The 17219-nt window shown below is 41.4% G+C and overlaps 1 protein-coding gene across 3 annotated transcripts in view; it reads right to left on the reverse strand.

Annotated features, from left to right (window-relative positions):
* SH3PXD2A (SH3 and PX domains 2A) overlaps positions 1-17219 on the reverse strand; it is a 334390-nt gene that overhangs the window by 94532 nt on the left and 222639 nt on the right. The gene's annotated exons all lie outside the window — the stretch shown is intronic.

Consider the following 17219-nt stretch of genomic DNA (forward strand, 5'->3'; position numbering starts at 1 on the left):
CTCCCTAAATTTTCTGGTTCATTTCTTACTGTTGATCATATGATTATAACCACAGAAACAAAAGATATGTTATACCATCAGGCTAGAGGATCAGTTAACTTCCTAGCACCAGCAAGCTGCAGGAGATCCATGCCTGCCCTTTGCTTGGTCACGCAGAACATAAACAATGGCCCACCCCTGTACACCCACAGGAAGATCTACCCCATGGTGCCTGCAAGTAGAAGCCTGCTACAAAAACATTTTCAAGCCAGTGCCTCCCTCCACCTCTTTGGAACTCCCCCTCCCTCTTATGAGCAAAAGGCTGGAAACCCTCAAGGAAGCTGACTGTTATATTTTAAGAGATATTTACATGACTATTAGTTAAATGCACCCAATTACAACAGCAGCAAGGGCTAGTCTTGACAACATCAAATTAGACATTTCTTTCCTAGAGAAGGCAATATCTTTCTGACCAAGTAGATCACCTGCTGAGTTCACCAAGACCACGGTCAGCTAGTGGATTCGTCTTTAATCAATAGTGATAAAATACTCCCTATCACATTTATTTATTTGTATTTATTGAAACATTTATACCTCACCATTCCTTGTGGTTTAAAGTGGCTTACAATAATATATTTAAAACAGTTACAGTTAAAATCAAAATAAAACAACAATCCCCAAACCTCCCCCCCCCCGCCCCAAAGATGCCTGTTATTTAACTCTCCTCAAAAGTCCTGGCAAACGGCACTTCCTGAAAATCTTGCAACACCTCCTGAAATTCTCCAATGTGGGAGCTTTTCAGGGAGCCCATTCTCAGAGCAGTGGTCACAACAGAAAAGGTCAAGCTCTGGTCAAAGCCAGAAAGGCTACCTTGAGAGGTGGGATCACCAGCAGATGGCTGCCTGAAGACTACAGCTGGTATACAGAGACATATGGAAGGAGACAATCCTTCAAAATTATTCAGATATTCAAGTTACTAGTGAAAATGCTCATTCCAAGGTAGTCTGGGCATCTGTATGGCCTTCATGCCAGGCTTCTTTCCTTGTATGCATCATTATAATGGACCTCTAAAGTACCATTTTGTGCTTCATCTTCCCCATGTAATGGGGGCAAGCATTACATGGTAAATGTTCACTCAGTAACACTTTGATGGGCAACATGAGGTCCACTAATAGACTTCACAGTAGTTTAAGGGTGGGCTACAAACAAAACACCCTCCAGCATAAAGCAGTTATCAGTGCGCTTTCTAAATAGACGGTTCATAATGATGGCGCACATACTTTTTCATGCAGAATGTCTCAGGTCCAGTTCTTAAAGAGATTCTGGGAAGTGGCTACCAGTCAGATTAGACAAGATTATGACAGATGGCCCAATGGCCTGAATGGCATTAAGCACTTCATGTGATCAGATTTTCACAAGTATCATATACTAATTTTGATAGGCAGGGGGAGCAATTAAAAATACATTTAAAATATACACATTGCATATCACAACACGTCTGGATTGAGAACCAAAGCACAAAAAATCTAAATCAACCCATAAATCCCCAAATCTCTCAGCTTTCCTGGCTGAAGCCACAGAAAAAATATATAAAGAAAGCTCACAAGAATGGGATGGGAAATCATGATTTATGAGCATATTTTAAAATTGGAGAAGTTCACTGAAAATTTCTCTTCATTGGAAGTTAACAGTGAAGCTAGTGAAGACTCTTCCATTTTGCTGGGAATGCTGATTCCCTCCCCACCCCGTCTTATTAATGCATTTTAATTCTGAGTATTTTATTATAATAACAACAACATTCAATTTATATACCGCCCTTCAGGACAACTTAATGCCCACTCAGAGCAGTTTACAAAGTATGCCCACAACAAAACACCCTGTGAGCTGGGTGGGGCTGAGAGAGCTCCAGAGAGCTGTGACTAGCCCAAGGTCACCCAGCTGGCTTCCAGTGGAGGAGTGGGGAATCAAACCCGGCTCTCCAGATTAGAGTCCTATGCTCTTAACCACTACACCAAACTGGCTCTCAGTATTATGTTTGAAATTACACGATGCTTTGGGGCTTGTGTGCAAAAAGTGGATACTACACAAATATTGGTAAGAAGAATTTAGAATGTGGGAATTCTGGTTTATGGCTCATACCATGAGGCTGCATTTGAACACTTACGCACAAACCCAGCTTGTTGCTAGGCTGGTGTGCCTTGTTCCTTCCACCCTTCCCTCTTGCATAGAGAGCTGGGGTGAAAAACTCACTCAGATTGTTTGTAAACAGGGGTGAAATGAAGCCTGTATGAGAACTGGTAGGAATGTATTTACTTACTTTATACTTCATCTTTCTTCCCAATGGGTATCCAAAGCAGCACACATCATTCTGAGAGTGTGTGACTGGCCCAAGGTTATCCAGCAAGCTTCCTAGGGCAGAATGGGGATTCAAACTCAGGTCTCCCAGATCCTAGTCAGGCACTTGAACCACTACCAGTGTCATCCTAAGCAGGTCTACTCAGAATCCTATTCAGGTTTATTCAATGAGGCTTACTCTCATGAAAGTGTTCTTAGGATTGCACTGTACATCACACTGGCTAAAATAGCTGAAATAGTCTTTCCTCATCTTCTGCTTCAAGCTCCGCCACCCCCACCCCCCGCCACCCCAAAAAGAAAGTGTGCCAGTAAAAAATTTGTTACTTTATTCCCACACACAACAATCAAATGGAAGTACACAATTCTGGTCCCCCACCCATCCTGTTAATCAGGATCCTAAAGCCAAGGCTTAATGTAGTCTTAGAATTCTGATTACTAGCGAGGCAACTAACTCCAATTAACCTATGCAACAGTATTTATATGTCAAAAGTAACTGGACTTACTTTTTAATCACAATTTTCTGCACAAGAAAGGAAAGGGAAGTTATAAGGTTCATAGTCTGGTTTGTGCTTTTCTTGTCCATGGTTAAGACGGATATCTGAATGCAGCTCCAGTGCTGCACCAAGCTATGGACCTTTTTTTTTTTACTCTATCAGCAGCTTGTGATAAACTATCAACAAAAAAAGCCCTTATCTTTACCAAAAAACATCAAATTCATAGATGGCAAATAGAGGGCCACAACACTGAACAACTCCCCCCACCCTTTAAATATCTTGGAATAGTCTTCCAATCGTCTGGACATTGAAGAGCTCAGGCACTGCACACCGCAGAGATTGCCCATAGAGCATCCTCTGCAGCAATCAAGGTCTTCCAAGGAAAATTGTATCTCAGCTCTTACACAGTTCTCAGCTCTGTATCTACAAAAAAAGGCTCTTACTGGAAGTGGTACAAACCAAGTTCCTACAAAAGATCCTTAGAGTCCCACAATGTATCCTGAATGCCCTTCTTCGACTAGAGACTGGGCTGGTCCTCTCGGAGACTCAGATATGGCTACTTGCATCCACCAGTTAAAACTCATCTTTAATCTGGCAGGTTTAGTACTCTTGATTAGACATGGGCATGAACAAAAAATTAAATGAATCCGTGGTTCGTGGTTTGGTGCCGATGACGATCCTGAAGTCACAAACTGCAACGGACATTTCCCGTTGCCGAACTGGTTTGCGGTGCTCAGAATGGCCCCTGTTGCACTTAGAGAGCCCATATTCACAGGGAGTGTGTAGCAGGCTCTCCTCCAGCCAGCAACCAAGTTTGGTCAAGATTGCAATAGGGACCTTGGAGTTATACCCTCTCCAATCCGAGGCCCCCAGGAAACTCCCACAAAAATCCAAGCTCAATTATACTCTCTGTCTCTCTCCCCAAAGGCTAGCAAGTAGCAAGCAACAGCTCTCACACTCCACTGCTCACTGAAAGTGAAAGCCAGCCTAGGAGCACAGTGCTTTTTATAAGCTGAGGTCCCATAGAGCAACGCAGGAGGTCTGTATTTGGCCGTCAGAGCTGCCTATCAGGGTTTGCAGGGATGAGATTGGAGTGTCCGTGGCTACAGAACACCCCTCCCCCTCCCTCCCCCTGGTGTCTTCTCCAAACTTGTAACTGCTTTCCAGCTCCACGGTTGGAAGGAAGGTAAGCTGGGCTTCGATTTGGGTTTCCAGGGAGACAGAAGGAGCGCAGACAGAGTTCAGGCATTCCCCTGGCTCCATTTCCAGGGGAATTGATTGATGGCACCTGACTGTCTGGCTTCCCGAACCACGGCCAAACGCACTGAACCAGGCTTCTTCCGAACGCTGGTTCATTTGCCATGGACAATCACAAACTGCCAGATCGCGATCGCCAATTTCATAGGTTTTTGAAGTTCATAATGCGGTTTGTGCCCATGTCTACTCTTGATCCTTATTGACAACCACCATTCAATCTGGCAAAGAGCAATCAAGGAGAAACTCCAGGAGTAGGGCCTTTCCCCTCAAGTTTTATTGCATCTTGGGTGGTGGTGGTGGTGGTGGAGAGGGCCCTCCAGTCATAGCTGACTTATGGCAATCTCTGGTGGGGTTTTCATAGCAAGAGACTAACAGAGGTTGTTTGCCATTGCCTGCCTCTGCAACCCTGTTCTTTGTTGAAGGTCTCCCATCCAATTACTAACCAAGGCTGACCCTGCTTAGCTTCTGAGATCTGACGAGAACAGGCTCACTTGGGCTATCCAGGTCAGGGCGTACCTTAAGTATCAAAAAAGCAAAAGAAACATCGAATCATGCTCTATAATCACATAGACCACAGATACAGAAATATCCAATTATTCTGCAGTATGCGAAATGATTTCAACCAGCAGATTATCTTAGACCTTTTGAGATTCCCAAATATTGGAGAATTTTTACCCTTGCACGCTTCAACAGTGTACCTTCAGACCTCCTGGAAGAAAGATACCATCGTGTTCCACTCTCTCAACAGCTCTGCCCATGCCATACAGTGAAAGTAGAGTTGTTTCTACTTGCTCTGCTGCGCTGCTCATTCTATAATGACATCCAAACTCAATATATAGCTCCAATTTTGTCAACTTTACCAGGAAGATCTGAACCACTTTACGCCTCCTTCCTTCTTGTAGACTTTTCCCAGGAGATAACCAATAAAGTTGCTAAATTTTGCCTTAAGGTGTGTGGGATACGCAAAAGGCTGACTGAGCCTCAATTTCTTTGTCAGAGGAAGGTATTATCTCTCTGTTCCACCCCCCTCCCCATCTGTGTTCACTGCTCTGTGCTAGTCGCACCGCATGTGCCCTCCCTATTTTTTATTTTATTTTTACTTCATTTATTTTTTATTCTTATTTCCATTATTGCTGACTTTCTGGAGCTGATCTTCCATTGTAATAAATATGATAGATTGATTTTACTCTGATCAAAAAATTTGAAACCTAGTCTATGACTGACACTTGCAACACCTAAATAAAAACAAAAATATAAACAAAATAAAGAAGGGCTATTATATAAATAGACTACAGCTCCACAGTAAAGCTATGTCTGTTTTGCTTCTTTAACACATAAGGGCACATCACTGATCTGGTAAAGCTTCAAAAGGGCAGACTGAACTGCCTCTAGAGTACCTTTCCTGGTCAAAAAATAACAATAAAGAGAATTAGACAAGGAATGGGTGTGTGAAAAAGAGAGACAGTCACTAGTAGCAGCTCCCAGAAATTCATCTAAGGACTCTTGCTTAGTTGCCCCTATGGCTGCTCAAAAAGTCATGGAAGCACTGTAGGGCAGGGAACAGGATCAGATGGAGATAAGGGACAAGGATCATCCAGTGTCTACAGCCACTGCCCCATGGAGTTCCAGTTTTACATGCCGAGTTTAATTAGCTGTTTTGATCCCTAGCTTCTGCTTTTTTCCCTTCCTCATAACACAAAAACAAAGCTTAGTTATTGTGTTAATTTCTTTAGTGGATGGATGCTCTCACAGTGCAGCATTTTAATGAATATCTGTTATTTTGCAGCATTCCAACTTCCATCTGCAGCAACAGCCCCTCCCTTTACACAAAACATGTAAAAACAGGAGTACAAAACATGCTCTGACTGTCACATGGATGAACCCCAAGTCTTCTGATGAAGAAATTGTAACTTTTTTTTGATTCACTGACAAGCTCCTGAGTGTGGAAATGAAAAAGGAGAGAAGACATGCAAGATACTTATTGGGAAAAAAGCAAAGCCTTCAAAAACTAAGTATTTCAGATGACCAGTTCCATGATCAGTAGAGTGCCATTGTTCACAACAGGAGATAAACTGGAAGTATTTCAGAAGGTATATTTAGCTCGTCTTGGGGTTTTTGTAGAGAGCAGGAAGGGGAGAAACATTTGTTTGCTTGGTTTTGCCAAACCCTCCACCAATTACTGGTAGCTAGCCAAGATCTGTGGTAATTTCTGACCCCATCCCCACCATACACAGAAAATTTGGTGCATGTGTCTCATATCAAGCTAAGCACTGGAACACAGGCAGCGCAAATCCCTCTCTGTTTCTGCTATTCAGGTCCACTGAAATATGAGAGTTCCTTTCCTCCCCACCTTCTCAAGTTCTCAGCAAAGTGTAGAGATCCCAAAAATTGTTGCTGGGCATCCTGACCAGGAAAAGAACATCACAGAACACCACAGGCAATCAGATTCATCGAAGTCTGGGTTTGTGAATTAACAAAACATTCACCCTATATTAAATTATTGCAATCCATTTCCACATGCTGGAGTTATATCATTCAGCATTTCCTTCCTTTTAGCAAACAGTTAGTATGCTATTTCAGTCCTTAGCCATCTTAGCAACTTGCTATATTTGCAAATTATAGGGGTAGCCACAAAATATCCATGTGAAATTCTTGTTCACATATTGGCATAAACTCTGCATTTGACCTCATGTGCAAAATATGCAAGCAGTTGGCCTGGCCTCCGCCATCTTTAATAGTCATTTTAACATGGCTGCTTATAGTATAAAATCACCAGGCCTCTGGCAGCTTGTATTGCAGCCAGAGGACCTTCAGCTAACAGTTGCTGAGTCCCGCCCGGGAGACCCAGGCATGAATGGAATGCCAGATAGGAATGCTGGGTGATCAGTGGTGATTGGATTTACAGTCTCCCCAGCTCCTAAAGGAATCCAGAGCAACAAAGGTCTCACAGAGTCATCCCAACTTCACACATTCCTTTCCCTCCTTCCATGATGAGATCTCCTGTCCTTGATTGAGGAGCTAATCAAATGACATTCATAAGTATTTATAATTCATTCCTGGGAAGGTACACTCCCCAACTAAAGTCATCAACTCAGTTCCGGTGGACTTCATTAACAAACTGCCCTTTTGCGCAGAGCACGGGCAAGATTTGCATTCTCTTTCACACAACTCGGCAGCTACCAATCAAGGTAATCAAACTTTTGTTACTCCCAGGAACTAACCGTTGGAGTCTTTGTTCTAGCAGCTAGGTGGGCTATCCCACCTCAGGGCACATTTTACCCTATAAGAGTAGTGCCCTGGCCCTATTCAAATCGTGCATGCTTCCTGGCTGCTCCCTTAGGGTCGCTTCCCTAAGCTTCTCTCTCTCCGTACATGCTTATTGGATCCAAAGCGCTGTTCCCTTGAGGTTACCCCAAGCCTCTTACTCTCTCTTGGCTGAGGACGCTGGACGTTTGAAGTTACTCTCTTCTCCTGTGTACTGAACTACTCTTCAGGATAGGTAGATATACTTATTCCCCTCTCTCTCTATCCCAACTTCTGGCTAGCTTCCTAGGACTCTGTGTGGGTATAACCATTTCCCCCCGCATTTCTGTGTGTAGGTGCATGCATTTTTCTTTCTAATAAAAGATTGTTATTTGAACTTAAGCATCAGCCTCGTTTGCTGTTTCAGAAAGAACACTGTAGACACTGGTGAACAAGATCCCATAGTTACTGATCTTTCGCATAGCTGTCTTCCTTGCTTGCTAATTCCTCCCACACATTCTTTTACTCACAAGGAGACCAATTCCGGTAACAAATAGACCTTAAATGGAATGGCTTATGTGTAAGGACGATTTTTATTCCAGCCTTCTTCTATGTGCAAGGAGATTCTGACATGGGGATGAATCCACACTTTAACCATTACCATAAGTACAGTAAAAGAGAAAGGAAAAATATGCATGTTTTCCTTCCTCTTTCAATGTATTCTTATGGTTGGAACAGAGGAAGTGGGAAGACTGTGCTCATTGGCTAACAGCAGCTGCATGAGGCCTGGCTGAGTTTGCTTCTTCTCTGCTGCATGTACTCAGGGTTACTCTACATGTTCCTTCTTTTTGAGTTCTCCATGGAGCTAACCTGTGCTCCGCACAGACACACATCAGCTTCGGGGATTGACTTCTATTAAAAAAGAGGGCATAAATAGGCTTGGGAGCTGCCACCAGGGAAGGGAGAGCTCCTGCCTTTCTCTCTAGCTTTTTTCTGTGTCCAAAAACAATGCGGGGAAGGGGGAGAGAGTTTTCTCATATCTGCAGCCGCACAAGCACACAATACCACCTTGTGGAGGAGCAGAAATGGGGAAATGTCTCACATCCGCATTATTTTTGCAAGGAGGAAAAAAGCTTGGAAGAAAGGCAAGAGCTCTCCGCCAGCAGCAGCTTTCCAAATCCATTTGAACTCTTTTTTTTTTTTTTATAGAAGCCAATCCCTGGAGCTGATGTGTCTCCTCACAGAGCACAAGTTGCCTCCGTGGAGAACTTGTAAAATAAGTAACATGTAGAGTGACCCTTAATGCCAGGCTGAGCTCAGAGGCACGAAATGAAGGACTTTTGGCCTTCAGTGCCTAACCTGATGGTTGTAGCCGCACTGTTCTGTATTCAGAAGCCTCCCCCCTTTTTCTTGTTTATGTTATCCCCACTGGGAGAAAAGTAAGATATAAATAAAATAAATTTCAGATCTGTTTAGCAATCCCAATTACGAATGAGAAAGCTGTAGTTACTTTGGAATAACATTTTTCCCTTAGCCTAGAAAACATTCAGCACTGGCTGTGGAGCACAACTGGCAGCAGCAGAGGTGGAAAGATGTGGTCAGATGTAGTTCAGCCCCCTTGTACCGTAGTGTAGATTTTGCACTAACCTATCTCATCTTCATTATGTTGTGCCTGAAAAAGGGTGAAAAGATCAAAAGAACATTGGGCTAAAGGGTTATTTATATATAAGGATGCAGAATACATTCATAACCATTATTCCATATGTAAAAAAGAAAGCCAAACACTTAAAGAGAGTTACCTACTAAATACAAACACTGGTAACATTGGTTGGCAAACTCAAGGTTGACATCCCATCAGCCCTTAAGAAACAGTCTCTCAGAATTGCAGCATCATTCTACCCAACATGAAAGCCATTTCCAGCCAGCTGTGGTGATCTCCAGCTTCTCAAAAGGGCAGAAAATATTCCTCTGTCTTGCTGAATTAGTGCTGGCACAGTGACATGATTTTGTAAGAACCTTCTCCAAGAGTTGTCTAATTGGTTCCATTTCTCAAGAGACTTTATTTATAGAATGGCAAGTTTTTGAAGAGACTTCTTTCACCCTCATCCAAATACTCAGCTAACTGAACATTAACTGGGTTCCTTCTGACACTTAACAGATTCTCAGGAGACATTTACACGCCTGGTGCCATCACTGCAAACTTGAGATGGAAAAAGGAGGAAGGGGAGGGGGGGAAATGTGCATTTTGAGGAACATAATAATTAACATTCTATTGCACACTTACAGTAATAAGAACTATGTAACATTTCTATTTTGCCTTTCCACCAAACATTTTTATTCTCACAGGGTAAGATGAACAGAGTGAATGGCCCAAGAGCATCAAGAAAGCTTAGTGGGCAATTGGGGATTCAGTCCCAAGTATCCTCAGTTTTAATCTGATACTCTAGCTAATACACCACTCCAGGTCTCCAAGCCATTTCCTAAAGGCATGTTTCCCAAATGCCAGGAATCCAGTTCCTAGAATGAAATAGGAAATTACTGGGTATGCCCAGAGGCCACCACTCAGCATCATAATGCCCAAAGCTGTCTGCAGAATGCTATTCTTAAGCCTTTCTACTGTCTCTCTACATGCACTCTCTAAACTACCAAGGCAGCTGCAATTATCTCTTCTCTTTCTTATCCAGTTTGTTAGTTCCATAAATAAAGCTTTCCTTGCTCTTTAATCAGTTCAATGTCCTGACCACTGCTAAGGCACTCTGCCAACACAAAGAAATACAATTCCCCCTTTAAATAAGATAATTTATCCAAATACTTTAGAATGAAGGCACTTCAGAAAACCATAGCACTCAGAAAATCAAGGCCTCTCCCTACGTGATGGTGCTTTCTAGTAGAAAACACCACACAAATAGTGCATGTACTGCCAGCACAAACAAATACACAAACCCTACCCAACTTCGCCAGTCATCTTTGGGACCTCTGCTTCAGGTGCCTTGCCATCTGAGGCAAGACAGGTGGCCTTCTCAGTCATGGCACCAAAACTTTGGAACTCCCTTCCCATGGAGATTCCTCTCTTTCTCTACTATTGCCTTCCAACAGCAGGTAAAGATTTTTTGTTTGGTTTGGTGTTCCCTCACTAACTCCTATGTTTGTGCGTTTATATGATTCTCACTTATGACAATCATATATGCGCTTGTATAAATAACACTGGGAAGTCTCAGCAAAACTAGTTTGTGGGGATGCCACTTCAGTATTTCCTACTTTTTAAGTAGGAAGAGCAGCCACAGCACTCAGGTTCCTCAATAGGTTTTCTATTCAATTCTGTAATCGAATGTAAACTGCATAAAAAACATAGTAGGTGTGAGGGGACTCACCAGCATCCCAGTCAGGGAGGCCCCAGTCAAGACCCTGGACCCTTAGATTCAAACCAAGGCAGAAAATATTGGCAAAGTAAGAAAGTTTATTGGAGAAAGTCTGAAATAAACTGATGCACTCCAAACAAATCTAGCAGAGTGCATATCTCATCATGATGCAATCACCCATTTATAAATCTTCTTACAAACAAAGTCATCAGAAAATCGTTTACAAAAGTAGGATAGTTTATAGAATACAAACAAGCTTAACAGTACAATCTTAAGAACACTTTCCTGGGAGTAAGCTGTGTTGAATAGACATGACTAAGATTCTGAGTAGACTTGTTTAGGATTGATGTCTAAGTAATTTTTAAAAATGTTGGCAGGTCATATAAATGAAAAGGGGTGACATTTAGCACCCATCCGCACCTCTTGTTATCTTTAAGAGGGGTACATCTGTGAGATGATAAGAGAAATGCAGACACATCAAAATCATAACATTCAAGCATTTGGGAGGCTATATCCTGTTGTGAATTCAAACACCCTTTTGTAGCAAAAGAGACAGTGGAACAAAAGTAGGTGAAAGGGTAAATGAGGCCGACAAGACTCACTCCCATAGTACCCTTCAAAAGAACCAACTCAAGGGAATCCTGTAACTATAAGTATATACCTATAACATTCCCTAACAGCAGGCTATCAAGCAGAAGTAGATTCTATGGTACTTTGCAACGCCTTCTCCTCTGGATTTCCTTGATAACAGAGTCATTTTGCAAACATTTCACTAATTGGGTGTGTGTGTGTGTGTGTGTGTGTGTAATGGTGCAAACGTATTCACTTATTTAGGAAGTGATGCCATTACACTGAATAAGTTTAATTCACCCTCACTGATCCTTCATTGGCTAGAATTGCTTGAGATCATCCTTACGTCAAAGCCAAGAAACAACGCCCTCATTATATATCATCTTTATAGTTACTGATTTACATAAAACTGCTTACCAATTCCTGGTTTACATAAAACAGCTTACCAATTCCTGACTGGTAACATGATATCTGACAAGAGTACATGCTGCATGATGATCTACACTGTGTAGTGCAAAGGATTTTTTTAAAAAAAATCTTTTCCTGTTGCAGTTAATTTCTCTGCTCTGCCTTGGAAAATGTAGATGTTCCATATCCCACGAACATTGCTAAGTATCTAAAAGAAGATATAGAAGGGACTTCCGGTTTGGGATTTATGGAGGTCTGACGCAGCTCCAACTGCGGAGCTGACCGGACTGCCGTTTTAACCGGCCGGCGGGGGCAAAATAGCCCGCGGCCGACTGCTCTCAGGCGGAGAGCAGGCAAAGAACGCTCAAGACCTCAGGGCGCGTTGATCTCGGGCGAGGGGGGGCTCTACGCGACGGGCCCCCTCACGACCCTTGAGGTCCCACCCTGTGACAGGTCGGCAAAGATATCTGCGGCAGTTTCGGGGCCAATGCGGTTGGCATAAGACCTACGTACCCAAGCTTCAACAGGGGAAAGAGGAGTGGAGGAGAAACGAAGATTGAAACAGTGATTACAACCCACGGAAAGTGAATGGGAAGGTAAAGATCACTATCTCCTGATACGGGACAGATTGTTAAAAGTAAAGAAGATTAAAAGTTGATTTTAAAACTGCAACAGGCTAATTATAACGGGGAGAAGACTCGGCAAGAGTCGAAATAGAAAAAAGACTAAGTTTAAAGAAGTTATTAAAGAATCAGGACTATTGTTTTGAATACTTGCGGTTATGGAGCTGTGAGAAAATTCTGCCATCGCGAGAGCTACTGCGGGAAGTCGGGAAACAGGAAGTACGTAATAACAATAGAGTTGCTGGAGAGAAGCGGCCCCTGCCGGAGGGCAGGAAGAAGGGAATCGCCATCTTTGAAAGGGGAAAAGCCGCGGCTTCAGCGGAAGAGGAAGTAAGCCATTTTGAATTACAAAAACCATAGAAGAACCATAGAGAAAAGACGCCCGACATTTTGGACTCTTTAAAAGTTTTTTCTTTGCAAAAAGACTGGGACATTTAAATTAAAAAATAAAAAGACGCTTAATTTCACGCCACGGAGTTAAGGAAGAGGGCGGACTCGTGGGAGCGAGCCAAGGCAAGCCCCACGATGTCGAAAAAAGAGTGGCAATCAGCAATAGAGAATCTAGACAAAAAACTCTTAGAAGTGATTAAAGAACTTAAGGACATTAAACCGGAGCTGATCAAAGAGGTTAAACAGACAGTGAAAAGTGAGCTGTCAGAAGTAAAGAAAGGTATGGAAATAATGCAAAATGAACTGCAAGGAACACAGCAGAGAGTTAAAGCAGTAGAAGGCGCGGTGGAGAATTTAACTGACACGCAACAAACAGAGATGAGGCTGATGAAGGGGAGAATGGCGGTTGCGGAAAGCAAACACATGGAGAAGCAGCTAAGATTTCGCGGTTTGCCGGAAGTGGAAGGAAAAACAGCGCAAGAACAGATGACGGAGGTGTTAGCTGAATACCTGGGGAAGGAGGAGGAGGAAGTTGTGGCTATCCTGGACGTGGTATATCGTGTAAATTCAAGAATTGCGACCCAGAGGAAACTACCAAGAGATGTGATTGTGCAATTTACGACCCGAAATATGAAAGAGAAGATTGTGACTAAACAGTTTCAAGATCCATTGGAGATTGACGGCAAGACGATTATCATTATGAAGGAAATACCCAGATTGGTGTTATTGGACCGGAAAAAATATAAGGCGCTGATTCAGATTTTGAAGGACATGAAAATCAGGTACAGATGGGAACTACCAGAGGGAGTGTCCTTTGAATTTGGAGGGGCCAAAAGACGCATCAGATCGGAACGAGAGATGGAGCGATTTATAAGAGACAATGAAAAGGACTTACCAGCAACAAGATTATGATTATGGAGTGTAAAGTTATATCTTGGAATGTAAATGGACTTAATTCACCGAACAAGAGAAAAAGCATTTTTCACTGGCTATTAAAACAAAAATGTGATATTGTTTGTTTGCAAGAGACCCATATTCGAAAACAAGATGTAAAGTATTTAAAATTAAAAAAATTGGGCAATGATTTTGCAGCGGCCTCTAATAAGAAAAAAAGAGGAGTAGTGCTTTACATTAAAGAGGAACTGCAGCCAAAGTTTGTAATGAAAGATGTGGAAGCCAGATTTATAGCAGTGGAATGCGTATGGAATTTAAAGAAAGTGCTGGTAGTTGGAATTTATGCACCTAATGGAGCAAAAGAAAGCTTCTTTGAGGACTTAAGGAAGCAACTAGATGAACTTTCATATGATCAGATAATACTTGCTGGAGACTTCAATGGAGTGACGAATCTGGAGTTAGACAAAAAATCATCAACTGCACAAAAGAAAAGAGGATTGCTACCAAAGTTGTTTTTTGAACTGATACAACAGGAAACTTTAGAAGATGTATGGAGAAGACAAAATCCGAAAAGTAGACAATTTACGTTTTACTCCGCAAGACACTTTACATTATCGAGAATTGATATGATCTGGGCCTCAAAAGACTTAGCGTTATGGACTAAGGAAGTGGAAATAATGCCGATGGTAGGCTCGGATCATAATCCAATTATGTGGAAATTGGGGAGAAGGAGCAAAAGGAAAGGATGGAGAATAAATGAGGACTTACTTCAAGAGGGAGAGAATATGGAGATGCTTAGAAGAGAAACAAAGTTCTTCATACAATACAACATGAATAAAGAAGTACCAACCAACAAGGTTTGGGATACTTACAAGGCGGTAATTAGGGGCATACTAATGGATTTAAATGGAAGAGCCAGAAAAAAGAAAGAGGAGAAGAGACAGGAGATTATGGAAAAAATAAAAGCCAAAGAAATACAGTTAAAGAAGAGACCGGGGAAAAAGAAAATTTATCAGGATATTAAAATACTACAAGAACAGCTAACAGCAATGAACAATAAAGAACTGGAGTAGAATCTTAAAAGACTAAAACAAAAAGGGTTTGAAGGTGCAAACAAACCCGGGAAATATTTGGCATGGCAATTGAAAAAGAGAAAGGAAAAGAAAATAATAAACAAAATATGTGAAGATGATAAAACGTATTTGGAACAGACATCCATTAGCAGAGCCTTCTATAAATTTTATGCTAAATTGTATAACAAGAAAGAGGTCAATAAGGAATCAATAGCGACATATTTGGAGAAAATGAGGCTCCCAGTAATTTCGGAAGCGTGGAGAGACAGATTGAACAATGAAGTAACGGATGAGGAAATAAAAATGGCAATACAATCAACAAATTTGGGAAAGGCACCAGGGCCAGATGGACTTACAGCTAAATTTTATAAGACAATGGCCAATGAACTGGTACCATTCCTAAAAGAAGTGATCAAAGGAGTATTAAAGGATCAACAGATTCCAGATACCTGGAAGGAAGCCAACATTTCGCTGATCCCTAAAGATGGCCAAGATCCGACTAATGTGAAAAATTACAGGCCTATATCCTTACTTAACAATGACTACAAAATCTTTGCGAAGATACTGGCAGAGAGAGTGAAGGGGTGGCTTTCGGAAATTATTGAGGAGGAACAAGCAGGTTTTTTACCTGGCAGGCAAATCAGAGACAATTTAAGGACAGTCATTAATGCTATTGAGTATTATGATAAGCGTTGTGACAAAGAGGTTGGTTTCTTCTTTGTTGATGCAGAGAAAGCGTTTGACAACTTGAACTGGGACTTTATGTTTGCCACTATGGAAAAGCTACAAATGGGAGAAAAATTCATAAGAGCAGTTAAAGAAATTTATAGAGACCAGAATGCAGCAATTGTGGTCAATGACGAGACCACCAAGAAATTGACTATAAGTAAAGGAACAAGACAAGGTTGCCCGTTGTCTCCGCTGCTATTCATTTTGGTACTGGAGATTTTGATGATACAAATACGACAAGATGAAGAAACCCGCGGAATAAAAATAAAGGACTTTTCTTATAAAATTAGAGCATTTGCGGATGACATAATGTTAATTGTGGAAGATCCAATGGAGAATATGCCAAAAGTGATAGAGAAGATTAAAGAGTTTGGAGATCTGGCAGGGTTTTATATCAACAAAAAGAAGTCAAAGATATTATGTAAAAATATGACTAAGCAAAAACAACAACTGTTAATGGAAATAACGGATTGTGAAGTAACAACTAAGGTGAAATATCTGGGAATTGAACTGACTGCAAAGAATATAGATCTATTCAAAAACAATTATGAAAAATTATGGACTCAGATTGAGCAAGATTTGATCAAATGGAATAGATTGAATTTGTCATGGCTGGGAAGGATTGCAGCAGTTAAAATGAATGTGTTACCAAGAGTAATGTTTTTGTTACAGACAATACCAATTATCCGAGACTCTAAGCAGTTTGAAAAATGGCAGAGGAAAATATCAGATTTTGTTTGGGCAGGCAAGAAGCCTCGAGTGAAAATGAAAGTTTTACAAGATGCAAAGCAAAGAGGTGGAATGCAACTACCCAATTTAAGACTTTACTATGACGCAATTTGCCTAGTGTGGCTGAAAGATTGGATGACGTTGAAGAATAAGAAATTATTGGCCCTAGAGGGATACAAAAAAATATTTGGATGGCATGCATACCTATGGTATGACAAAGTAAAAGTGAACTCTATGTTCCTACACCATTATATACGGAAAAGCCTATATGCAACCTGGAAGAAGTATAGAGACTTCCTACAAGAAGGAACCCCCATGTGGGTAGTTCCGTACGAAGTAATAGATCCGAGAGCTGTCTATACTGAGCAACAGTGTTTAACATATAAGGAGATAACCCGAATAGAATCTTCTAAACTTAAAATAAAGACGCAGGACGAGTTATCTCCCAATTACGATTGGTTCCAGTACAGGCAGATCAGAGATCTCTACAATTCGGATTGTGCAAAGGGAGGCATAAGAACAGAGAATTCGGAACTAGAGCAGACACTTTTGAAAGAGGATAAGAAGGAAATTTCTAAGGTATATCAAGTACTGTTGAAATGGTATACTGAAGATGAAATAGTCAAAGTACAAATGGTGAAGTGGGCCATAAATTTTAATAAAGAGATAACAATGGAGGCATGGGAATACTTGTGGAAAAACACAATGAAGATTACAACGTGTACTAATATCAAAGAGAACATTTACAAAATGATCTATCGTTGGTACATGACACCAAAGAAGATTGCGCTAGGGAATTTGAACACTTCTAATAAATGCTGGAAATGTAAAAAACATGAGGGCTCTCTGTATCATATGTGGTGGACGTGTGAGGTAGCCAGGCAGTACTGGGGAGAAATAATAAAAGTAATAAGTGAGATTCTACAATTTCAAATTAATAAGAACTCCTGCTACTGAACTTGGGAATGGAGAACATTCCAGCCCAACATAGAACACTGTTATTTTACATGACAGCAGCGGCCAGACTTTTGTATGCGCAAAAATGGAAAGTACAAGAAGTGCCAACTATGGAGGATTGGACTTACAAATTGCTGTATATGGCCGAAATGGACAAAA

This window comes from Eublepharis macularius, chromosome 6 (genome assembly GCF_028583425.1).
Source record: "Eublepharis macularius isolate TG4126 chromosome 6, MPM_Emac_v1.0, whole genome shotgun sequence".
Lineage (NCBI taxonomy): Eukaryota > Metazoa > Chordata > Lepidosauria > Squamata > Eublepharidae > Eublepharis > Eublepharis macularius.